General features: G+C 39.3%; 1 protein-coding gene across 1 annotated transcript in view; it reads right to left on the minus strand.

The window, feature by feature from the left end:
* FOXP2 (forkhead box P2) overlaps positions 1 to 26,298 on the minus strand; it is a 461,901-nt gene that overhangs the window by 375,845 nt on the left and 59,758 nt on the right. Inside the window, exon 2 of the mRNA XM_068401530.1 lies at positions 13,315 to 13,461. The gene's annotated coding sequence lies outside the window, so the exon portion shown is untranslated. The remainder of the gene's footprint in view (positions 1 to 13,314; positions 13,462 to 26,298) is intronic.

The following is a 26,298-nucleotide window of genomic DNA, read 5'->3' on the forward strand; positions in this document are numbered from 1 at the left end:
CCATTTTCTTCTTAATTGTCTTTCTCCACCAGATTTTTCTCTACTCTGCATTAAGTGACACATAACAGAGGGCCACAGACATAGCCTGGAGATGTTAGATACTTAGTTCTGACCATCCCACCCTTTGAATGCGTTGCACTACCAATTGTTGGTGATTCTTAGTCACAACTGCTGGGACAGAGTCAGCCAGCACTATCACCAGTATTAGAATACTAATGGCCTAACCGACAGCATATTTCAGCTTACTGGGATATTATCAGTGAACTTCCTGGGAGCATGTGGCCATGTGTAAGACAGCTCGCTCATCCCACCTGTGTAGCTGAATACAGGCTGTACATGGCCTACCCAGTCACGAAGGCTTCAGTTTACCCTCACCCTCAGCTCCTGTTCCTGCAGGCGCCACTCTTCTACCTCAAAAGGCACGCTGATATTTTGCCCAGGCAGCACAATCAGGAAGGAGCTGCTATCAAGGGGTACATCAAATCATGCACCTCATGTTGCGCAGACAACATTTCAGCAGGTGTGCCCCCATGGAAGAGCAAGGTCGCTCTGCTGATGTTCTCCCTGCCAGAACACAGTATCCATGCCATAGTGCCTTCCCAGGGATAATTTAATGTCTTCCCCATGGGACCACCGGACACTGCCCAGATGGCTGTCAGGAGTGCTGCACAAGAGCAGCCCGCAACAGGAGATACAGCTGCCATAACTGTGCTCTATTAACCGAGCAACACGAATGCTGTGCTAGAGGCCCACGAGAAAAACATGAGTTAGGACTGATGGACTGATGCCCATTTATTTGAGGCAGCACAGAATACGTTGAATGAATAGTGGCAATTTGCTTGTTATTCACTGAGAAGTATATGTGTTTGGTTAATAAAATAACAAATAGAAAATATACTTTTAGGAATATACCTACAATTACGGAAGTATAGAAACTTTGGAAAAATATGTTAATACACTTTAGTGAAGAATTCAAGCAAGGCATCTCAGAAGACAAGGATAAATACACAAATTCATTTAATTTAGAAAAGATAAGCTTTTGAGACCTGGAAATGTAATATTCATTATTCCTTATTATTGGAGGCAAAATATCAGCAAAACTACAAAACGTAACTAAACGGCTTCCTATTTTCTTCCATATTGAATTAAAGTTATCTTGACCTTCTACAATGAAATTGTTTCCCTGCATTTCCATGATCTGATTCTAACCTGATCATCTATTTGATCTTCCATATCAGATCGTACAGAACATGCAGAAGAGAAGAAATATTTCCCAATGCATTGGCTGTCAAGGTATTAAAAAATACTGCTTCTGGATTTCGTACCCAGCAATTTCCTAGACACCCTCCATTGTTCTGTCCATCTTTGACACATATGTAGTGTGGTCAAGTTAATGCTGTTATTGAAACCTAGAATTTTGCATTTCTCAAATGCAGCCCAAACATTGCATCTATAGGTTTTTTTGCACTTAATTTCCTAGGTTTCTTTTAGGGCAAAAAAAGGAAAAAGTCCTTAAGGCAATATAAGCACTTAATCCAACTCAAATACTAAAGAGGACATAACCTTTTAAATCATCTTAAATATTTACGATGCCATAAGCTCTTAAACTTCCTGGAATACTTAGCCTTCCTTAAAACCTCATACTACTCAAAGTCCCTAGAGCAACATAAGCACCTGAACTGCTTCAAATCCTTCCAAAGGACACAACCTTTAAACCAACATTCAGGGTCTAATTTTTAGAAATATTTTTGTTTCTTCAGGCACAATTCTGCCTGGTTTTGTCCACAAATCAGGTAGCTGTTTAAGTACTATTTACATGCTTCCCTTGGCAGAATACTTTCATCTGATGGAAGACATACGTGTGGAAAAGACCTAAAGCATCCTGCCATGCTGGGAAAGTCAACGCAAGTAATGGAAAGGATTCCCTTGGTGCTAAACCTGGCCAGCACTCAGCTTCACAGAAAGAGAAGTGACAGAAACACAAGATAGTCACCAAAGCCTTCACAGCACCTTGTTCATACCTTTAAAGCAATGTCTGATGATGAATCAAGCCAAGTTCATAATATTTCACCATCAACTTACAGTAGTAATCAAGAAATCACAAAATTCAACATCTGCAACAAACAGCAGCAAACATGATCTCTGGGTGGGAACCCAACAGTAAGTACTAAAAATAGAGCCAGTATACATGCCACATTTAAGAAGCACTGGGTTAACATGCACACAATCACACACTGCTTCAGGACTTCAATCCTTCAGGACAGTGTCGCCCTCCATTCGTCTTCTAGCCTGATTTATCTTTTTAACAACCACGTGGTGAACTGACGCCACTCTGTTTCCTTCCTCCATAAGCCTTTCAGATAGATCTAGACTGAGAAGAAAAACCTTTCAGAGAAAAGCAATCTCACACAGACAAACCTGAGAGGCAAAGGTACTTCTCCTTCCAGAATTTCCTGGATCAGGCTTTCAGTGTTTCCTATAGCCTAGGAAGGGAATTGTCCATGTTCCACTCTAGAGGATATCTCATTTTTCCTTCCAAGAGTGGGTGGAGCATTAAGTGAAACATTAGTGCCATACATGCTCTTGAGCAATTGAGAAAAATTACAAATATTTGGGTTTTTTAAATTTTGAAATTCACATGACAGGTAGCAAGTAGTAGGTCAGAGTCACGTTGCTCCTTCTTAGGATGTAAACAAAGGTAAAGCACCTTCAGAGCACAGTTAAAATCTCACATTTGCCAGACTTCTGCATGACAAGCAAAGTCACTGAATATATGCATCTGCAATTTTTTAAAAAATATTTTTACATGAATCGTAAGCCATGACAATAGAAGTGCTGTATCTATCAATGAATGAAATACTTGACGTATACAGCTCAACATTACAAAATTTACCATATGTTGATGTTTCAACGTGTTGAAAATCTGAATGTTTGGGAGTGCTCCTACAGCTATTTGGCAATGGCCAAACAGTTTTGAAGAGTCTGTGTTTATGGTGAGCCTGGTGAGCAATTACAAAATTGTGCAAAACATTATAAAGTCCATTTTACCAACTTCCCAATTTTCTTTGTACCTTTACCCTCTGACCAATGAAATCAGTTATGTTCAAATATTTGACTACCTCACCCTATCATGGCTGGTCTAATACCACTGAGAGTTAACGGGCAATTCGTAACTAATGCCCCCTGCCACTCACCTAATCTCTGTTTTCCCTAAATTGCTACCATCTCTTCTTTTTCTCCTTTTCTTTGTCCTCTTTTATATATATTTACAAACTGCCTATTTGTTACATCCCATGATACTCAGTTTCACCTATGAGCACAAAACAGGTACAAACTTTTCAGCTATTTGAGTCAGTATCACTATTTTTAAAATTATGCAAAAATGTGTAGCATTTTAAATTATGAAACAGCAAGCTACAGTGGATACAAATGTTGGCTTTTGAGTAATTCCTAAACACAGTATTTGGGTTTTTACCTTTGGCACTTCAGAAGTATCACCTTACTGTTTCACAGCATGCTACTGAAATAACTATCTACTAATTCAATTTCAAGAGCACGGGACCAGGTAAGTCACTAACTCAGTGCGATACATAGTGTCCTGGAAACAAAGTATTGGCTGATGGACCAAAAGCAAAGACTTTGATAAATAAGAGTTCATAAATCATGGTTAAGTGTCCAATGAAAACCTACAGATACAAGCATACAGCAGTTCCATTTACAAACACTGATTAAGATAGAAGAACACTAGAAATGTGCACAACAAGATTAGAAACCTGGGCACAAAGCAGGAAGACTCTATCAGAAAAGAAGACTAAATGCTTCATCTTACAAGCAATGAGGAGAGTAGTATGTATGTGCTGAAAAGAATAGCCCTCCACAGGTCATCTAGCTCTCCTCTTTAAGGTATAAACTTTCCCTCAGAAATGTGAATAGAGAAGGTGAGATCAAAAATCCAAAACAACACCTTTTAAATAAGTTTTAATAGAAATAGACTATATAGATAAAAACAATTCCTGCTTCAGTACAGTTTTAAACATACAAAATAAAAATAGCTCATTGGTCATATAGGTACATGTGAATATTTGAAAACATTTTAATTCTGGAAGAGACCTCTACAGTTACAGCCTCTAATCCACTATCCGAGCAAAAAGTGTAAATATTACATTACTCACAGATAAGAAACTTTTGGTCCATTTTTGGAGTACTTGCCCTTGTTTAGCTTCATCATCAGGAAGATTCAAAGGGAAGCTAGTTTATCCTGATACTTCTGAAATGCAGCCCTGATTTGAACTAAAATACTAACGGAGATGCTACCGAAGCCCATTAATACAAAGATGATAACCATTTTCTACTCTACGTAGAGAACACATTATTTTTGTTTTGTATGGCAGTTTGTACAGATTTCTTTTGCTGTGGCAGATTTATATCTTTTCTCTCTTCAGACAACTGAGTTTCCAGCTTTATGTAGGGACTCAGCTTCAGAAGGCAACTCCAGTACAGGAGCAACTCATTTGCAGACAATGAAGAGCTTCAGAATTTAGCTGTAGGGCTTCAAACCAAATTTCTCCAAAGACACGGGAGGTCTCAACTTCGAAATACCCAAAGGCTTCTATTTCACCACGAATTTTAGAGGACTTCACAGTAATGTATGCATGTTACGGGATTTAGAACCATAAACTTCAACATACATGCACTAAATTATTGCAAAATCAATTAAAATTAATCTAGAAAAATTTTACCAGAGTCCTTTATTTTTTGCACTTGAAAAAACAGAAGTACATCTTTTACTAACATATGGCTGGGGATTGCTCACGTGAGACTGCACCGTTTCAGATAGTTCATCTGGAGCCCATCTCCCCCATGTTCAACATTTTCATCAAAAACAAGAACTGAGAGATAATGACCTCTTGGGGGAAGGTTGATGACCTCGATTCTGCTCTCAATAACTGTCTCAGAAATCATTTACCATATCTTGCAAAAATACAGGCATAAGATGCACCCTGAGAATCAAAATACCATTTAACTGCTCCACTGAAGAGCTCTTTCTCCCTAAAAGACCTGATGACAGACCATTTTTTCCCCTGAGCAAAGATACCAGCTAAAACTGTGTTTCTTTCTCTGTCAGAGTAAAATTAGGGGAAGGAGGTGGAGAGAAAGGGGATCACATTTTAGTTTCATTCCACTGATGCTGCTGCCTGTCACTAAAAGATGAAGGGCTGAAATCCCATCAGTCTGGATTTGCAGATCTGAGGATGAAGAATTAGTATTTTTCTGTTTTTGCAGAAAACTCCTTGATGTATGGCTCCATTATTGAATGTTAACAGCTGCAGTTTAAATTACAAATGAGGTTCTATTAGCATAACCCTTAGTTGGTTTCTATTTAAAAATAAGATTTTAGCCAAAATTGTGTCAGCTGAGAACCTACATGCTTTCATTTGTTGCTAATGATAAAGGAGAGAAGCAATTTTATTTTTCACTAATGCAAAATATGAGGTCTAGAGTAGCAAAAACAATAAAGAATACTTTTAAGATATTATTGATACCTCCTCCAACAAGAGCGACAAGAGGCAAATGAATGGTCCTTAGCAACGATGTAGAAAAGAAGGCCTTAAACAGGCAGCAGTGCTGATGGGGTAAAAACCAAAGCCTCTTTTAGAGTTGTCTCTCCAAATGAATTTTCTAAATAAGATTATTTTAAAAGCCCTAAATTGCATTGCGGAATAACTGTTTAATTAGCTTTGGTTTCTGTCATGGATGTTTTCATCAAAATACAGTACACAACAGATGGTTTCTGCTCTTATACTTTGCAGCTACAGTGTTTGTGTAACTACTGTCTTGCCCTTGAAAAGCTGTTTGTGTTTAATGTATTTCGTACTGATAGTTTTAACACATATAAATATGCTGTTTTTCTGACATACACATATAACAGCATATCAGAAGTCATGAAATTTCTACTCTAAATGGTCAGGTTCCAACTGCACTGTGTTTGCACAGTGTTATTTTCCGTAACGTTACACAGTGCTTCAAACTGCACAACAGTAGGTGATGACAGTATTCATTCCAGGTATCTGAAGTTAACTCTTTTCATGCAAAGCAGTCAAAAAAACATCATCTTCATCATGGAGCACAGTCAAGGTCTGGGTACGATCCCTACACGGCTCAGAGGATGCACGTAACCCAATGGCAGAATCCAAAGAGACCAAACAGCCCGAGCCAACCATCGCTGCAAGCAGTCAGACATTTCCAGATGATTCTGGGGCTGGGTTTTGAGTGGCCCATACTCCAGAAGGCTGTGCTGCCATTCAGCGAGATCTGGACAGGCTGCAGAGCTGGGCAGAGAAGAACCTAATGAAATTCAACAAAGGCAAGTGTAGGGTCCTGCACCTAGGGAGGAATAACCCCATGCACCAGTACAGGCTGGGGGTTGACCTGCTGGAAAGCAGCTCTGCAGAGAAAGACCTGGGAGTTCTGGTGGACAACAAGTTCACCATGAGCCAACAATGTGCCCCTGTGTCCAGGAAGGCCAATGGTATCCTGGGGTGCATCAGGAAGAGTGTGGCCAGCAGGTCAAGGGAGGTTATCCTCCCCCTCTACATTGCCCTGGTGAGGCCACATCTGGAGTACTGTGTCCAGTTCTGGGCCCTCTAGTTCAAGAAATACAAGGAACTACTGGAGAGAGTCCAGCGGAGGGCTGCAAAGATGATCAGAGGACTGGAGCATCTCTCTTACAAGGAAAGGATGACGGAGCTGGGTCTGTTTAGCCTGGAGAAGACTGAGGGGGGATCTTATCAATGCTTACAAATACCTTAATGGCAGGTGTCAAGAGGATGGGACCAGACTCTTCTCAGTGGTGCCCAGAAACAAGAAAGGGGCAATGGGCACAAACCAAAACACGGCAAGTTCCATCTGAACATGAGGAAAAACTTCTTTATTTTGAGGGTGACGGAGCACTGGAACAGGCTGCACAGGGAGGCTGTGGAATCTCCTTCTCTGGAGATATTCAAAACGTGCCTGGACGCAGCCCTGTGCAATGTGCTCTAGGGGAACCTGCTTTGGCAGGGGGTTGGACTAGATGATCTCCAGAGGTCCCTTCCAGCCCCAGCCTTTCCGTGATTCTGTGATGCTTATGCTGGAGTTACTGTCTGCTTGTATGAAGTCAATCCATTTCTCTATGCCTTGACATCTCGGTGTCGAAAATATTGACCCTGATACACACGACTGAAGCTTCCTGAATTACCTGTGTGCAGCATAGGCATGGTAACCAACATAGAGCAAAAATCATACGCTATTTCCACATTTCGCCCACCTAATGGTTCAAGTAGTCCACAGAGGGTAAGGGTGATACTTAATTCATTAATGTTTTCTATAAAGTCCTTTGAAATCCTCAGATGAAATGCAGTGTATTATTATTATTATATATGTCAATACATATGCCCCAAAGGATCTCACCATGCCTTGTTAACTGTATACAAGAATCCCTTCACTACCATTCAAATGCTTCTACCTCTGAAGCGTAACACTGCAGCTGTTTACCAACAGACAGTAATCCTATAAAAACATTTACCAATCTTATACGAAGAACAGTGTGTTCCGTTACGAATGCATGTTTCATACCATTTCCAATTCCTGAACGGCTCAATGCCGGAACTGCAACTGCACGCAGGACACCGGGGTCTGTAAAATGGTCATTTCAGTGAAAGGCATCTGCTTAGCTGGCACCCTTGTTTACTCTATGTTAACTCCCTTGTACCACAGGGAAGATACCTCAAATTAAACTAATACGACTCCATCTCTCACAAAGTAGAAAATGAAGAAAATTGACAGTCAGAATGGGCATAAGGTCCAATTAATCGAAGCTGTCAACCAAGTAATTCAGGAATCTAACCATCCAAAATCCACTGTAGACAAGTGAGTTTATATAGGCTGAAGACACGCTGGTAAAAAGTTTTCCTTCCTCTCTTGCCTGCTTTGTGACTAGAGACAAGATGCATAGCACATAGGTAGTTTTAGAAAAACTATCAATACATATTTATGCTTTCTAAAAATGCCTGCAACGATCAAAACATATTTCCCTTTTTTCCTATTTGAAACTTCACGTTGCCTTTAAATTTTGAGTCAGGCCAACAATGTGATGAGAATTTTATTCACTGCCTACATGGAATGGGATTTTTCTATTATAAAAAACTGCTGATTTAGATGCCTGTGCTGTGGATAACATTTGTTCTGTTAATTTTGTCACAGACATAATGAGTTTCTTTAACGGATACTCCTCGGGTTTCTATACCCAGGCTCATTCACCGGACCCAGATATTCTCAGCCTGTTCGATCTACTCAGTTTGAACTCTCTTACAGGGTCAGGACAAAATACCCATCATAAAATAAAATTTATAGATCAATACAAATACGTGCAGTTCTTCACTACTCAAACATCCTCTGTTTAGTGGCACCTTGGCTGAAGTGTCCTTTTTATTTCCTCAGAACTAGGGTCTTTTCGGTGGAATTTTGCAGTAATGCATAAAATGCCATTCAAAACTAAACATTCTTTAAGTAGCAGAAGGATAGGAATATTACAAATCCAACTCAAAGAAAGTCAGACAATCATGAAAAAAATCAAGCCCATAAAATGTGTATCAACTACATAAAGAGCCAGCTTGTCAGCTTCATTGAAGTTCTGCGTATTTACCAGTGAGAATCTTGGCCAGTAAATACTGACACCACACTCTTTCTAAGGGAAATATTTTGTTCATGTTTACAGCACGTGGCTTACTGATACTGAGATACAAATACTAGTGAATGTTTTTTGTGCAAATATTAGAGAGAGAGAGAGAAGGAGAAAACACATAAAAATTATTAACCTGAGATTGCTTCCCTTCTCTAAGGACTTACTTTAGGCCAATTTGCAAGTACTCCTTTAAAAAAAATAAATCCCTTCCTCAGGTTAAATGCAGATTCCAGGAGTCAGGTATTCTCTGTAGTTTTATACTATGACACATGCACTCCACTACTAAGCAATACTTAACTACATGTACCACATTTTAAATGACAATGACAAGATGGAAAGAAACATCCCAGATACAAAAAGTAATATTCAAAACAAAATTAAAACTGAAAGAAAAATTTGATACACCTCACTGAGGTTAATCAATCAGCCGTAAGTGGAAGTACAGAAACACTGCTTACATCAAGCAATCATGTGCATTTCTCCTACAACAGGACAAGTGTAATACTGAACTTGAAGCATATTTGGCTTCAAATCCATCTTTGAAGCATATTCTACTGTTGTCCATAGTTTCATAACAGTGACGTTAAAAACACATGAAGTAATTCAGGTAAGTCTAGCCATCCAAGGCAATCATTCAAATACTCGGTAATTAGCCACAAAAGACATCTAATAATAAGTTATACTGAAATTTCTTTGTCATATACCTACACCTTAACTAAAAAGCAAATAGGAACATTTATATTCCTTCTAATGCCTTTTAGACCCGTTCAACTATTCCATGGCAAGGAAGTGCTCCCCACATACAGCCCTTACCCATGAACACTGGAACTGATGAAGGTGATATGTTGTCATCCTCACGTTAGGCAATGTAGCTGCTATTACTCAAACACAGACAGCAGTTTAAATTACTGAAGAAATCTACAATACTTAACACAAATGGGAAATAGCATTTCATCACAATCTCATTTAATAGAACATATTATCAATATCAGTTGATAGTACAGCAATCCTTTTCAAATTGGAAAGTCACCCAATTACTTGCTTTTAAAAATCAGCTAAAAGCTCATCTTCATCTGTTATATTAACACCAGATTTTTGATTTTGTCTTTTATCACAAGCAATACTAGAACAACAATGCTAGAATCTCATGATACATCACTTTTACTGTCTTACTACAAATTGAGTTAATGACATGGCGTTAAAACATTTGCATTTCTCAACCTAGAGACAAAAAATACAAAGAAAATATTCAAAATCTATTGATAATTCATAGTTACCGTTAAAATGGCATTTGAAGAGCATTTTTTAATGGTTACATACAACATCTAAGCAATATGGAAAATGTCCTTTTGATAAGCTCGTATGTATCACCATGACCACAAAGAAATAATTTCAAAAAGGGTTTTGTTTACTCATGTGAAAGCAGGACGTTTTTGTCAATGTCAGCAGTAACATTCCTGCCTCTTAAGTCTCACATTATGTCACACAAGATGGAATTTATCTGTCTTAACATTCAATAGAAAAGTTAGATGTCTAAATTTGTGCCGGTCACTTTAGGATTCTTTTATTGTCAGTGACAAGAAACAGGCATCTCCAAAGGATGAATCATCTCATCTTAAGACAGACATAAAAAGAGGCTATGGGAATCCTCCCCTGGAAGCCTCCATCTCGCTTCACTGACTAAAGAAGCCTATAGTGACCAGCTCAGATTTACATCACCTACGTTTTTAGATGGCTAACGTCAGGGGAAATTAATCCCACTCTTGACATCCTTCTTAAAGAGTACATGGGAAAAGTAAGCGTAAGATGCAGAAAAACAAAATTTTCAACAAGCATAAAAATCAACATACACTGTCCCAGAAAAATTCAAAAAACAAGACCCTTTTGTGAAAATAACAGGGGATCTGTGCATTTGAAATGTCATGCAGTGTTTGATCTCCAAGCCAGGACAGACTCAATCATTTCTAGGAGCTTAAGAATATACAGAGAATATTTTGAGAATATGCTGACAAAGTAATATGCCTCTTCTGATTATGAGTAAGCAGCAATTTTCAAAAGCTTATAATTCAGTGCAATAAGGATAGACGCTCAGAAGCATGGCAAAAGGCACATCTTATAACCCATTAAAGCTTCACTCTCAAATTTCATGTCGTTGCTCAAAAGCAAAGTAAAGAGCTCCTAGATCTTTTTTTAGAACATTTTTTTTTTCCATTTTCAGAACTGATACACCCATCTCACGGAAGTTTTTGCAAAGATATTCAGCCTATAGCAAACCAGTGGACAGAAAATGTCTGCCAAAGTAATCGAAGCTGAAAATCAAGAAAACTGACATTCAAAGAGAGTTCATTTTCCCTGAGTATTTCAAAACACAAGGAAGCCCCTGAATCACACACTCCTAGAAAATGGAAGACGATATTGTAAAGTATCACTGTACATTTGCCCAGTTTTACAATGTTTCCATTGGCATCTACTTGAATTATGGACTGTCCCAGAACGGCCATTTGCGAGTACCTGAAAACAGAGCTTATAATGAAATTATTAGGCTGTTTTATAGGTCTCGTTGACCTCTGACAAGGCTTCAGGAAGACAGCTACTTCTACTGTGGATTAATAGATCTCTTCTCCAAGGGCTTTGTCTCTACTCTTGTCTTTTTTTTCCAAACACAAAATGATACTAAAAATATATCTTCCTTTCCATGGATCGAGTGAAAAAGATACTCATTTTAAACTTCCAAAAATCCCCATCGTGTGACTGTCCACATCATGTGAAATATGGTGCTAATTCATAGCTAAAAAATATTTTCACAGACTTAATGTGATTTTCGTAGTTATATTCGCAAGTCTTTAAATATAATTTAACACATTTTAGAAAGCTCACAACTTCTGCCATCCCTCATCTTTAGCCAAAACTTAAGTAAAAGCCTAAACTGAATAGCTAAACACATCAAAATATGAAAAAATAAAAAAAAAAAAAGAAAATTTAAAATATCACAAAATAAAATAGCAGAATCTTGTCTGATTTCACTTATCTATAAACATTCCCAGAATCACAGAATAGCTGAGGTTGGAAGGGACCTCAGGAGATCATATGGTCTAAACCCTTGCTTAAGCAGGGTCAGATGCAGCAGGCTGCTTGTCACCATATCCCACTGGGTTTTGAGTATCTCCATGTTTGGAGACTCTAACCCTCTTTGGGCAATCTGCTCTAGTGTTTGACCATCCTCAAGGTAAGGAAGTTTTATATATTATGTTTGAATGGAACTTTCTGTACGCAATTGGTACCCGTTGCCTCTCATTCTGTCACTGGGCACCAATGAGAAAAGTCTGGCTCTGTCTTCTTTACACCCTCCCATGAGGTATTTAATGTGAGAATGAAATGTTATTCAGTATTTTACTGTTCATGAGAGTTAAGGATACTGTGCCTAAATTAGTCCAACCGCTAATCATACGATATCACCCAACCCACACATCATGCTTGGTGCTATACAAAATCAGGCTAGCATATTTCAGATTCAGAAATTATGTATGTATATATGAATTATACAGTATCATGCCTACCCTATAGACTACTATAAGACACCTGCTTACTTGCTACCCATTTGTGACCACTTCCTGGTTTTAGAGATCTGAATTTTAATTTACAAAGGATATAAAAGACCCTGCACTACCACAGCGTGAAATGCACAACAAAACAGTAGTTCCCCATTAAAGAATAAGTAAGGGTGCCTCACTCAAGTTCTTCCACTCTTATAAATGGCAGACCACTAAAAATATCTACAAGGTCTGAGACTACAGCTCACGAAGCAAGTGAAGCTGCAGAAACTAGCACAGCTGCCAGAAGAAGCTATCGTGCACTCCCCCACACTTCTGGCTGCTCATTCCCACGCCCATCACCCTTTGTACCAGTCATGGCCCTTGGACAGCCATATGGGAGAAGGCTGGGATAAACCTAGCTGAAAACAAAACCATACAAATCATTGTTTTTTTTCAGTCAGATTCTTTCTCCAAATTTATGAACAGCTATACATGCTGAGGGAGAACGACAATATGGGGAGGGGAAGAGAAGCTGGCACTGCTTCTTACGCAGATGTGCCAGGCTGAAGTGTTCATCGAACACTTAAGCTAAAGCTAAGCCATCAATGGAGAGACACAAGCTACTCACGGAGTAATACTGAATTCCCTAGGCATTACTTTTAGGATGAGTTGGATCGGCCTCTGGAGATGCCTGCTTCTCTCCTGACGGTAAGCAGAATCTAGGATGACTAACTGAGATTTAGCTGCTTAGTTTCTATGTATCTAAATTAATTCAGATCTAGATGAGTAGAAAATGGTAGAAAAACAGGTTTGTGACTCTTAGAGAACTTCATTTCCATTAACAATTCCATTTGGAAAAAAAAAAATGTACTATAGCTTACCATCACACAAACATAGAAGGAGTACGTATTTTCTGTATGCTCCACAAATTTCTTCCTAAACCATATTTTACATCTATAAGCAATAAGTTTCAGTGCCTTGGTACTGTATTCCTCCCACAGAGCATATAAATCCACAGTAGAAACAGCCACAGCCACAGTTCGGTTATAAATCACTTACATTTCTTCAGAGTCACTTAGTCACCTTGCTGTGCTGTCGGAAGGGACGGTCTTTTCCTTTTTGCTCAAACTGGCTCTCCTTCCAGAAGCGTCTGTCACCTCTATGGCAGACAAGGACAAAAGGTCCTTAACTTTCACTTGAAATTATCTAAGGGTAAGAAGGGAAAGGAATACAGTAAGTGCAAGCATCCATATCGTGTTTTACAGCAAGGTAAAACCTGTACAATCACCCAGTACATTTACAGGGCCACGTTCTTACACACATGTACTGCATACCTTGGAAGAAATCCCACATGTTTTATATCTTTCTTTGTATGAAACGTCTAAAGTACTCACTACTTCTAAAGTAGTCACTTACTCCACTCCGGAGATTCATAATAACAAGATTAAATTACTTTAAAAAGCCTAAGTGTACAAATTAAAAGATTATTTCCTATTGTTGATGATTTATGTTGCACCACCAAGAAATTTTGAATACTTTTGGCAGGGTTCAAGCAGGCAAGCACAATTTGCTGAACATAGGTTCACTGGAAACAGTCTTGGTTACCCATTATTAATAAATATTCTAATCTGAATCTTCTGTTAAACGAAACAGCTCTCTATTGCACATCTTACGCTCAGAAAGTGAGACCTAGGTTTTATGATGGATAGCTCCATGAAAACTTAACTCACTAGTCCATCAGAGTCAAAACCATAAATTGAATGTTAAAAATTAGTGGGAAAGGAGTAAAGAACAAAGCCATAACACATCATTTGCCACTGTATTAATCCCTATCTTGAAAAGTGTGCTCCGGTCTGGTGTCCAGCAGAGAACACAACACAACAGAACTAATTAGCAAAGGTTCAGAGAAGAAAACACACATGATCAAAGGCTTAGAATGGTTTCCATATGAGTAACAATTCAGTACAGCACAACCACCCAGACTGGAAAAGAGACAACTCAACGGAGAACATGATAGAAGACTACAAAAGCCTGAAGATGGAGAAGTTGCACAGACATTATCTGTTCCCTATCCCTTGAACTCAAAAACTGCCTAGTGAAACTCAAGTTCAAAACAAAAAGTAGGAGTTTCTTCTCCACAAAATGGGTAGGAGAACTGTGGACTTCTTGCCAAGGATACTGTTGATACAAGTTTTCATGAGTCAAAAGGGAGAGTGGAGGCAGCCTTGGAAGAGAGCCTTCACTGGCTCATTCACCACACAAGAACCAGAATTACTGCATTAGGTACACAGGGAGTCTAGCCTTACTTGCATTTGGAAGTACAGGCTCCATCCTTTTGAACTGCACAGTAAACTCCCGTGGTTCTCTGTACTTTACTAAATGCTTAATAAATGTGATTGACTTTTCTGAAATAGCATCACTACAGGAAAAGAAAAAGCAAAATCTTACTGTAAAGCAGCAGTAGCCTTCCTTTCCCCAGTCCACAGTCCCAAAGCAGCCAGGGCAGAGGGCTACAAAGCAAGGTTCTGCTTCTCAAGTTGTTTGTTGGTCTCGTGTGTTTGAGTCTGTAACTTCATCCATGTGTTCCCACTCAGTTCGACGCTTATATAAATTCAGGTCAGCATCTCCATGTCCCAAGTTTAATCCCAAAGCAAACCTTAAAAATCATATACTCTGTATTCCAGTATCTTCTCTTTTCCTTTAATCTCTAGGATACAGCACTGTTTCTGATTTATTTTTGGGTAAGTGCAGATCAATTAAAATTCCTTCAGGGAAGCCTTCTGAACCAGCAGAAAGTGAATGACTGTCATCAGAACAAACACTTTTTGCTGTCATGGACTGGCATGTTACTTATGAGCAAGAACTATGTTAATTAATTCTATCCATACCTATCAGGTGTACCAAAGGAATATAACCAGTCCTTTCTGCTGTCTTGCTAGATACAGATCTTTGTGCCTGTGAACTGAGTATCCCAATATGGAGACTTATGCATTGGCACATTACATGAAGCAGCAGCCTGTACTAGCACAAAAAACCATAACAGGACAAAAATAACTTTGTTCAGACATCAGTATGCAACCAAAGTTCCTTTTGCAAAATGCATGAATTAATACCCTAACGTTTCACCCAAAAATCAGAAAGTTTCCACTACATCTACGCAAAGACCTATTTATTAACATTCTTTTTAGACCCTACAGTGAGGAGTTTGAATTACTGATACTTTTTTTTGGTCAGCTTAATATATCGGATCAAAGTATGTTTACTGTTCTATCTATTCCCCCTCACCACTTCTACATGCTGCAAAAGAAGAGGCTGATACGATGTTTGCTGTTCTGTTTGCTTCTGCAGCTCAAATAGCTACACTGAGGATGAAAGAAAATTCACTGTACAGCATGCTAATGATCAAACACCCATGTACTACTGGCCTATAGCAACATTTTAGGCCACCTCTCCCTTCTACCATTTGTCCAGCTTCTCAGTTTAGAATGTAAAATCTTAAGGGCAGAAATATAACCCATCCAGCTCAAAAGGAATTCAAGTTCTGTTTGATATCCCACACGCCACTGCGATACTAACTATAAATAAGAGCAAGCTGTAGCAAAAAAGAACCGAATGTCTTAGAATCGATAGATGAGAAAACACAAGCTTCACAGGAAACTGCAAAATTCAGAGAAGTGGACTCCATGTATGCTACAGCATGTGAAATACTATTGCAACATAAACCCTTTAGAAACAACTCGACAGTAGTAATGACAATTCAGAATGATCATTGTCACTACTTCAACGTTGGGAAAGAAAAACCATGGGAACAGGTATTAGAAGATCGCTACCTACTGGTTGGCAAAAAACCCCCGTGATTCTCACTCTTTCCATACATGGCTTCAAGTTACAATTAAAAAGTTTACTAAATCTTCCCATGAATACGATCTTGGCTCTCTCACACAAGTGCACATACAGGGGGAAAAGCTGATACAATATTACCTCAGTTGCAAGCGCTGGGAATCAACAGTTACCCAAAAAAGTGTGTAAACTAAGAATGCTTTCTTTTCGACCACTTGTTATACAATCCCATCTGAAGGTTAAAAAAGCATTCATGCTTGCTTTAAAAATTTATTCCATATATTCCCTAATTCAATTATAGGAAAACCACTTATACCACAGATATATGAAGAAATTTTTACGTGAAGAATTTTTTAGCTTATGTTTTTGATTTTTGAAACACCACGGTGATACAAGGAACCTATAGGATTAAAGACACAAACATATTCCAGAGTACACATATATTAATTTGGGATATTAAAAGCTATGCTTGTGTGCAAGCTCACACCATTTCCATAAGTTACCTAAGACACAAAGTAAAAGCTATACATGGTAATGTGATCTTACTAGCATTAGTGTTATGGAACTTTTTTGGCAATTCATAAAGTCACAGCTGCATTACAAAGCCATTCCAAATAAGCATTGATAAAATACTTTATCCCATGACTGCCACGTATTTTTAGATTATGTTACAGAAAAATACATTAGCGAAAAAGTATTTGAGGACTATGCAAGCAAGTTTCTCAGTTGTTTTGGGATTATATTTACAAAAAAAACCCAACGGCTCAGGTCCCTGACTAAACATGCTATAAAATTCCATTTTTGTTCATAAGCATCCTATTAATTTCACTTTCAGTATCCATAGTCTTATCAGGTGAAACTAAGTGAAAGACTAGTGCAAGATTTGGGCTGAATAACAGCATATAAACAATCAAGGACTGGACTGGGAGTTTTGGTTTAAGATTGAATAATATTTACTCTAGTACGTAATTGTATAGTCAGCCTAATGTAGTATTATGATCATGTGTCTTCAGTACAGTGTTTATCTAAAAGCCTTTACCAAGAAATCTTATCTCACAAAAACATAAATGCACAAAAACAATCACTGCTTTGCTAGTAAACGCTGGAACATCTGTTAAGAAAGTCGTATTAAGATACAGCAACAAAAGGCACAAAAAAATCTGTGCAAAGGTCCCTTCCAGCTGATCTCTGGTATCATTGTCCTAATCTGGAAACAACATAAGGAGTAACCAAGAGATCAATCACGACGCAAATAATAAAAGAAGTGAAGGTGTTATACTGGAAACTTCCCTAAATGCTGTGCTATTGAACTGAACGAAGCTGTTTGGTTTGTCTGCAATTTAGGGAAGATTATTATGCTGTGATCAAAACACAGTACTTCAGAAAACGTCAGAGTTGGCACTATTTCCCTTCTTTCACATAATAAAAAGAGAAAGGCAGGACAAATTATCTATCTACAGGTAAAATTGTCTTTCTGCTACTAGAGCCCATGGACCGGTGCCATTAAGATAACCAATAATCTTCCCTATACATTTATGTAAATCTCCTGAAGGACCTGAAAACACCCACTAAAATTGAAACACTTTAAAATCTAGTCCTCTCATCAGTTATACACTGAACTCTTCATCTTCTGGATTTAGGTCGACATCAAGAGCTAGAGAAATATTCCTCATGTTTCTCTTGCAGATTTATTCAAGTTTTATTTAAAAATATACTGACCAGAAGTACAACCTTACACTGAACCGTAAGAGGACGGACTGGCATGAATAAGACCTGTGTCTAAGTAACTGCCTGCATGGCTAGCTATCTACCATCCCAACGTAAACGCTACACAGGAGAGAGATGACAGAAGACACAGGCTAACTAGCTGTATCAGGCAACCTGCCAACAAAGATATAATGCTGGATTTGGGACAATCCGATGAAATAGTTTGTAAACTGTTGTTAGACTAACACCCAAGCTTAAGGAGGTTAAATGGACAGTGGTAATCTTGCATAGCAGTTCTTCTGGCAACTATGGCTGGGAATATTTGTCTCTAGCAATCCCCAGCAGGATGAGTGCCACCTACTTTCTCCAATATTCCTTCCAGCTCTACCTGCCCTTCTCTTTTCAACCTTAGGCTGCCATTCGACACAGGGACACACAGCGGCTTCTGAAGAGACGAATGCTGAGTGGTTTGGTGTGACTCCAGACATGCAGCATCACACACAGTTCCGTCAGTCAGGGCTCTGCAATTAGCACCAGCACTGACGATAGGTGGAATTCAAGTTTTAGTTTTTTAATCCATGTCATGTCTAAATGGTTTTGACCCTGATCACCTGAGAGAAGATCAGTCACTAAAATACAGTACTGGTACAGTGCTGCTGCACTCCTAGACTGGGGGGTGCAAAAGGTTCCTGTAGAGGGAGAGATACGAGAAACTCCATAAAGCTTGATTCAATTTTTTTTCCCTCCCTTTCTCGTTTTCCTCCTTCTTTTGCCTCCCACTCTCCCTTTTGCTGAAAACACTCTCCCCTCCCGCAGCCCTGTGAGGAACAGAACACGTGTGTGGAGCCAGCAGGGACAGGAGCACGAGAGGAGCGTGTTCAGTGACAGCCATGATGCCTCCTTGTCACCTTAGGCAATGCCGGGATGGAGTGAGGGTCAGCAACGCTGAGGCCAAAGGTACAAGGGCATGAGGTCTGAAAAACAGACTAGGACTGATAAAACTCTGGAGATCGGGGCAGGCCAGACAGCAGGAGCACATTGTTTATTTGAGGGGATGATTTAAATTGTTACAGAAAAGAAGGGAGACCTAATCAAAAAATGTGAAGACCACTGTGCCTGAAGGGACTTGCTTTTGTGGACCTACCTGTTTGATCCCGGGTGCTGTAAGCAGGATAACATCCTTGGGACACCTTCTAATCCAAACTTTCCCTTCTGAGCTTTGGCAGATTGGGATGTAATTAGAAGTTCAGATACACTGTGGAGTTTTCTAGTAGAGTGTGATTTATTTTATTGCCATCATTATATTGGCTGGTACATATTTGTTTCACAAAGCCTTGCAAGTCACCTTTTTGAAATTTGTGTTGTCTACTTCATTTTACACTTGCAAAGAGTACAGTGGTTCTGGGGCATAAAGGTAAGATTTCCAGAGAGGATACAGTCACACCATGACTTAAGCCACTCTAAACGGGGGCTGAAGCAGTTCTAACTTCCCTCACCTTCCTCTTCAGCTCCAGCTGCAGACTCCCACTTGTTCCTTGTGCTGACTTGGACATTTGTGCAATTGAAAGGTGAGACAGATTAAGAAGTTCAATTATTTGAGAACAGTCCTGCAAAACAAGTGATCAACTTTTGACCAAAACGGGGACATCTGCCAGGGCGAGACAGGAGTGGGGAGATGTGGCCTGGATAAAGGTGGGACCACACAGTCGTGGTGTGGTTTGGCTCACCCTGTGTGTCTCAGGGCATAGTCTGATGAAGACTTCTTTCAGGGGTGGAGGCAGCTACAGCACCACCTCCCCTTCCCCAGCACTGCCCACAGAGCTGTGCCAAGGCAACGATGCACAGAGCTATGGGGGTCAGCTGTGCTGGGGAGCTAGTCTAGGTTAAAAGTAACCTGGCAAAATAAAAGTTGTTTTAAACCTTATACAGTCCACCTTGCAGACCCACAAACAATTGTATGAGCATCTTCAGAAGTATAGCAATGAGGAGAAGGAACGAAAAGACGCTTAAGCCAGCACTACTACTAAAGAAGCATTTACCACCCGTGATCCAATTAGCCTACGGACTCCAGCAGCCAAAAGCTACCAGACACAGCTGCAGGCTACCAAGTGCTGTCATCCCCAGCTGCCTCCCCCTCTGCCCCTCTCCAGCCTACAAAGAAGTACGAAGACACGCACCACAAATGGGATGGAAGTGCAGTCCTCGGGGCACAGGTGTGGGCTCTGCGACAGCAACCCAGGGACAGGGACGGGCTGCAGCAGGGCAGCAAGGACTGCAGAATTAAAATGCAGCAGCTGCTGGTTTTGATTTACATGTCTTAGAGAACTGGGCCCCAGTATTAGAATGGAAGTACACCGGTCTAGCACGCTTTGCCGTATTATTGTTATATCTGTACGTAGGTATGCACACGCTTGTTATCAGCTCTCTAAATAGCCCATTGTTAGTACTTATATTATAAAGTGAAAACTAAATCAAAGTAAAAGGCTGTTTTTTGGCCTTAAGACTAAATAACTTTTTAAAAATTCCAAAGGGAGACCCTAAATTCTACTTTACATCACTCTTCATTTTAATGATGTTTGATTTGTACAATGTTTTATCACTTTTTTTCCAGATGACATGGCTGTACTTTACCTAATGCAAAGTACAAAAGTTACTGACACATACATCTTTTATGCCTAAAGTTAGACTGCACATAAAAATAATTGTGGTCCATCATTCTACTAAACTATTGTCCACCTTTTAACAGTTTTGTTTAATAGATACAGGAGGGTAATCATTAAATAAAACCTTAATATGAGCTATCGGTTTGCAAACAGAGCTGCAAATATCGTATGACTGAATTCACAGTTCAAGAAATTCTATTTTTATATTTAATAATTTTAGATTTGCTTGTGTATTCATTTTCCTCACAATAAAAAAAATAATTTTAAAAAAACACACATAGAGAAAACAGGAGAAAAATACCTTATCTGCATTTCTCTTGCAATTCCACTTGGACAACAGTATTTTCTAAACATAGCCTATTCACTGCTGGATATGTAATTACCTTCAGTTCATAGTCTAGACATTAATGCTTTCATAGTATTTAAGACTCCTTGTAACATGCTTGCTGCTTTAAGTAAGCAAGGCTAAATCTTGACCAGATAAATTAGCAAAGAATGCAATAAAAGCTGCAATAAAAGAACTTTATCCTCCAAACCTTCAAGTTGCTGCTAAATGAGATTTCTTTGAAATGCAGATCAGTTGAACTAGATTAGTGAATTTTAGCTCCTGTCAACATCATAACAAAATACAAATACAATTGTTCACTGGCCTTATCTCCATGCTTCCATCTGCTGCCTTGTTATTTACTTTCCTTGATTTACTATGCAGATCTAAATAAGACACATCAAGGAGGGCTTACAACACAATGGCTTCTTAAGCTTTACATCAAGGTATTTGAAACTGAAGCCCTGAAAGGGCTGCCATCAAAGACATATCTCTAATGAACTTCCATATCAGAGAAGGTTTGGTATTTAATACTGCTGTGAAAAGAAAAAGCTACAAATCAGAATGGCCTATGAAGGAAAATGTCTGCAAATCTTGATGAGATTAGCACCTACCAGAATTAATATCCCAATAAAAATGATATCTGGTTCCTTGAAGAGTTAAACTTCCAACCTTTGCAAAAATAATGCCTAGTGTCAGAACAGGAAAACTCAGCCGACAAGGTTGAAAGGTCAGGGCGGAATTCTTTTTTCTCCACAAAGCGTTCAAAAAGCATTTTTGCTGGTGGCTTGATTAAGATACTGTTGACAAACTAGCCTTGGAACGAAATAATTAACACAGTCAACAGCGCTCCTACAGTACTTTCCACAACAGCAGAATTTTACAGTATCTTTAAAAAAATTTAGCAAGAACTTCACGGTGAAACAACATAATCTAAAATGACAGCATGCAACATTTGTTCATCAATTTTACTATTTTCCTTTTCCCCCCCCAGCAATCTATGGCAGTGCAGGATAAAATCTTCTGTCAGTTCGCTCAAAAAAACAATCCTTAAGTGCCATTTCTATTACATGCCACAACCCTACTTGCAAAGTGCAATAAATGAAGACGTTTCCTCCTCATGATTTAAACTCTCTACGTATCTGATAGATTAAACAAATATAAACAGCTTCGAAGTTTCCACAACCTACGCATAACCTTGTGCAGTAAACCACCAGCTCTCACAGCGTGCTGCCATTTGACAGGAATTTTTTTCCTAGGCACCAACGTACATAAACAAATGATACTTTTCTTGCTTAAGAAAGCACTTCAATCATTTATGTTCTTCTATAGCAAGGGAAGATCCCACAAGCATGTTCTGTACTGTGGATCAATCAGCTCCAAACCGAAGTAGACATGTTGTATGCTCCAGTGCCTGGAAATCATGCTGCAGGCTTACCAGATGATGAAAACGGAGGTATGCAGTGCAGGGGAGCCCCACATGGCACCCGTTCGCTTCTGGGCATGTCAAACTTCACAGCTACCCTACAGTCAATGACAGCAAACACCTTTCCTTTTCTTCTCCCCTCCAAACATATACTTGTCTTTCCACCCTCCTTCCAAATTACAGGCAGTCTTCCAGAAACAAAGCCCCCGAACAGAAGCAGAGTCCCATGGCTATACTGCAGAAACCACAGTTGTCTTTTCGCTACATCTCATTCCACGTTCCAGGCTTGCTTACAGCCGTGAGAGACCACTACCTTTCCCTGTTTAATGAAATGACAAAACAACAGATTTGCATATGCAGAAGCAGGTGCTGTAACAGGTTTGACTACTCTTGACCTAAAGCATGTAAAAAAGATTTATCAGCAACAGCTGTCCCTAAGGTATTGGGGCTCTGACGGACAGTCAAAACTTTACCATCTGCACGGCCGTGTGTTAAAAATGACAATCTGAATTAAAAGCTGGTCAACAAATCTCATATAACTAATGCCTTCCGTATCCCCATCCATATGTTGAATTCCCAAGATACACAACACTTGGAGTATCTACTGTAAATGCTAGTCTTTAAATCTAAATAAAATAAGACAATCTAGAAAGATGTGAAAAGCAAGTCTGTGGGAGTTGCTACTTATTAATGAAACAAGCATTTAAATAATGCTTTGAACATACATAAGTTTGAAACGTTTCAACAATTTCACATCATGATATAAACATCTACTCTTTTAAAACAGCATTAGGTCTCTTTTCAGAATTAAAAAATAGCTATAAATATTTATGTAGGCTAATTTGAGGATTTACAGTGCTACAGCATTGTTTTGCTTGTGGATTATTAATCAACACCGTTTTTATTTAGCTTAACTTCTCCGAAGCATTTCCTGAATGCCTTGACAAAAACCCTGACAGCAAAACATTTCAGAGCATCTCTGTGTTCTCTGCACAATGAAGGTATCGCAGGGAAGTGAGGTTTGCGGTTTATATTCTGATTTTTCTGTATGAAGAGGAACTCTGTTTTTACCCCGGACCAGAGGAAGGAACCCAAGAGTCCAAACATGACCCCTTGGTGAACACAGTGACTTGTTCTGGAGCTATGCTAGCAGAAGGTAGCACCATATGCCCTGAGCCCCAACTTGGATGCTCTTTCTACAGTCTAATGTGCTTGTCAAAAGATGTTAAAATCACAGATTTTCTTTCTCTGGATATACTTTATTATTGTACAAAGTTAAAAAGAAAGGATAACACAATTTTTTATGACTAATATAGACTATCATCCAAAACATACTGCCACTGGTTTACACTGGGAGATCTTTTTTAATTGGTGAACAGTTTCTGAGGTGTTTTAACATTTCAGCAATCGTATGCCTGATATCAATCACAGCTATTATAACTCTTATTGACTACAAACTAACTACATTCTAAACTTTAGCATTAGTAATTTTTCTTCTCACCAAGTCTGGAATTTCACTGAACTTTTTAAAATTAAAAAAAAAAAAAAAACCACATTCAGAACAGCACAGATTTTATCACTGTAATCCAGAAAAATTACTAAAATAAGAAAAAAATAAACCATGGAGAATATACTGGAAGCAAACGTAAAATAACAGAGAACATGCTCCACAACATCTGTAGTGGTAATTTTAAATGTGGCGGCATATGTAAATTCTTTCTCTTCATGTTTTGTTCTTTAGTTATAAGAAGAAAGAGAAGCATTTTATCTAGAAAAAATATATATCAATATGCATGTATATATTTGCAGGCACTGCTGAAAGACAGGAGGTACTTTTTTCTCAAGTGAACAATAAAACTATCTCGCAATATTTGTGTGATTCAAATGATTCTTCAAGCAGTTACAATTTCGTGCAAAAACAATGCAGACTTGAAAAAAGATAAATACAATTTATTTACTTGCTGGGTTGTAACTGTTGAGAGTTACAGTGATCTCCTCAAGAGTATAAATATTTAGACAAATTTTAAAATGTGTATTATATACTTGACAGAAGGTATTTACATGACAGCTCAGAGCTTAAGCAATCTGATCAGAAATGTTTCCCCTATAAAACAAAGTCAAGTTAGAAAAAAAAAGGAGCTCAGCCACGTAAAGAGGCTTGAGATTAAAAACACAACCATTTAGGAACAGATTAGCCATTTAAGTGTTTGAGTCAAAATTGCGATAACCTTCATCCTGCTTCCCGATTCACTGGACCCTATGCGTGAGTTTATGAAAATCGAAGATGAGCAGCATACGGCATTAACTCTGTGTCTTCTTTCACTAAGCCATTTAATTGCCTACTCGTTATCTGCTGCCCTCGGCTCCCACAGGTGCCGCATCCCGGGCAGGCAGGGTCATCTCGGCGTGGTGGGGATGCCTGTCCCACCCAGCCACCCAGGGGAAGGTCAGGGGTTGGCGTAGGAAATCACCCCTCTCCTGCCTGGCACAGAGCTGGAAGCCAGCTCCCCGCACGACACTGCTGAAGTGATGTTCAACAGTGACAGAAATGGGAAAAAGGTGGAAACAGGCCTCGTTGGCACTTGGGAGTGAGGGCGGACTCCGCCATCTCCCTGAAGCCCAGCACATCTCTCCCCAACACGGCTGCTGCGGGAGCTGATGGCCCCTTTATCCCTTCATGATCTACTGATCCTTACCTTGGTGGCAGTTAAACTACATATTTTGGTATCAGATACTCTGTCTTGGGGTTTGGCTAACAAAAGCTGTAACAAGCACATTCATGAAGCCCAGTTTTAAACCACCCCCATGACCACAGGGGGAATCCTCCCTGTGACAGGACACCGCCAAGAGCGGGAGGCTCGGGAGACCTCAACGCAGCTGAAACAAACTGGCAACGCATGAGAAACACATGTACAGAAAAATCTGGTAAGTAAACTTACAGGCATATACGCCCACTGTATTCTCTACTTCTCAAAAGGGAGAGGATCTTCGTAAGGAAGCAACAGAACTGGCTCAACGCAGCCATCGGACAAGTCAACGTGAATCGCTGTTGCCAAGTGGCTGGTGGCCCTGGGCACACCTGAAAGGTGAGGACCCACGGCACGGCCAGAATAGGCGGCGGCACACATAGGGAGTGTACAGAGAAGACCAGAAAAAATCATACTGGTTACTGTCTACTGTTCCTGAAGCACCAGTCTCAGTATTTAAGTAAGTACAGACGCTTCCTCCAAATCCAGCAACCTACCAGAAAAAAAGGTGTGAAAGGTCTGTAAGAATACATGTATTGAACAGCTGTCATCTCAGCCACATGGAGGACCATTTACACTCTTGCCAGGGAAAACAGGTACCTCAGCGGAACTATTTACATTAAAAAAGATGCAAAAGCAAAGACAGAAGGAACGAACAAGGAGTGGACCCAGAGTCAAACAGTAAATTGGAAACGCCTTGTCAAAGAAATTAGGTTTGGACCATCTTTACTCACTACTATGCCATACTAAAATCAAATTCATCCTGCCTAACTTTAAACATCTAAATAGGACATAAGTGCTACCTAACGCAGAGCTCCCAGCAGAGCCTGTGGCTCTCCCCCGTAGGGGAAGCCAAAGAGAGCACTGTCCCGGTTAAGGAGCACCAGTGATGCTGAATGGATGAATCCAGCCACTGTTAGGATGAATCACAAGTGGGAACAGACTGCAAGAACAATTTTTTTGGAAGAGAGAAGGAATCGTTGGATATTCTTCTGAAAGTAATGCAATCTGAGTTTAAAAAAAAAAATTAAAATTCTACTTTAATAGAAAAAATCTTCAACTCCATATTGTAGGTCAAGTTTTACAATGAATATGTCATAAAGCACAGAATACAGTTACATAGATTTTTTTCTAGTATTTTGGACTGTTTAAATTCAGTGACTATTAATGTCGAATTCTGTGAACGTAAAGATATTTATTAAGTTAGCTATTACACTTACAGAACAAAACATGTTTGCTTATATTCAGCTATATTTTTCACCGTTTGAATAAATCAAAAGCTAGGAAAAGGTGGTGAAAAAATGCTGAGGATATTTGTTTTAAGAAGCCCCAAAA

The sequence above is a fragment of the Nyctibius grandis genome, chromosome 5 (genome assembly GCF_013368605.1).
Source record: "Nyctibius grandis isolate bNycGra1 chromosome 5, bNycGra1.pri, whole genome shotgun sequence".
Lineage (NCBI taxonomy): Eukaryota > Metazoa > Chordata > Aves > Nyctibiiformes > Nyctibiidae > Nyctibius > Nyctibius grandis.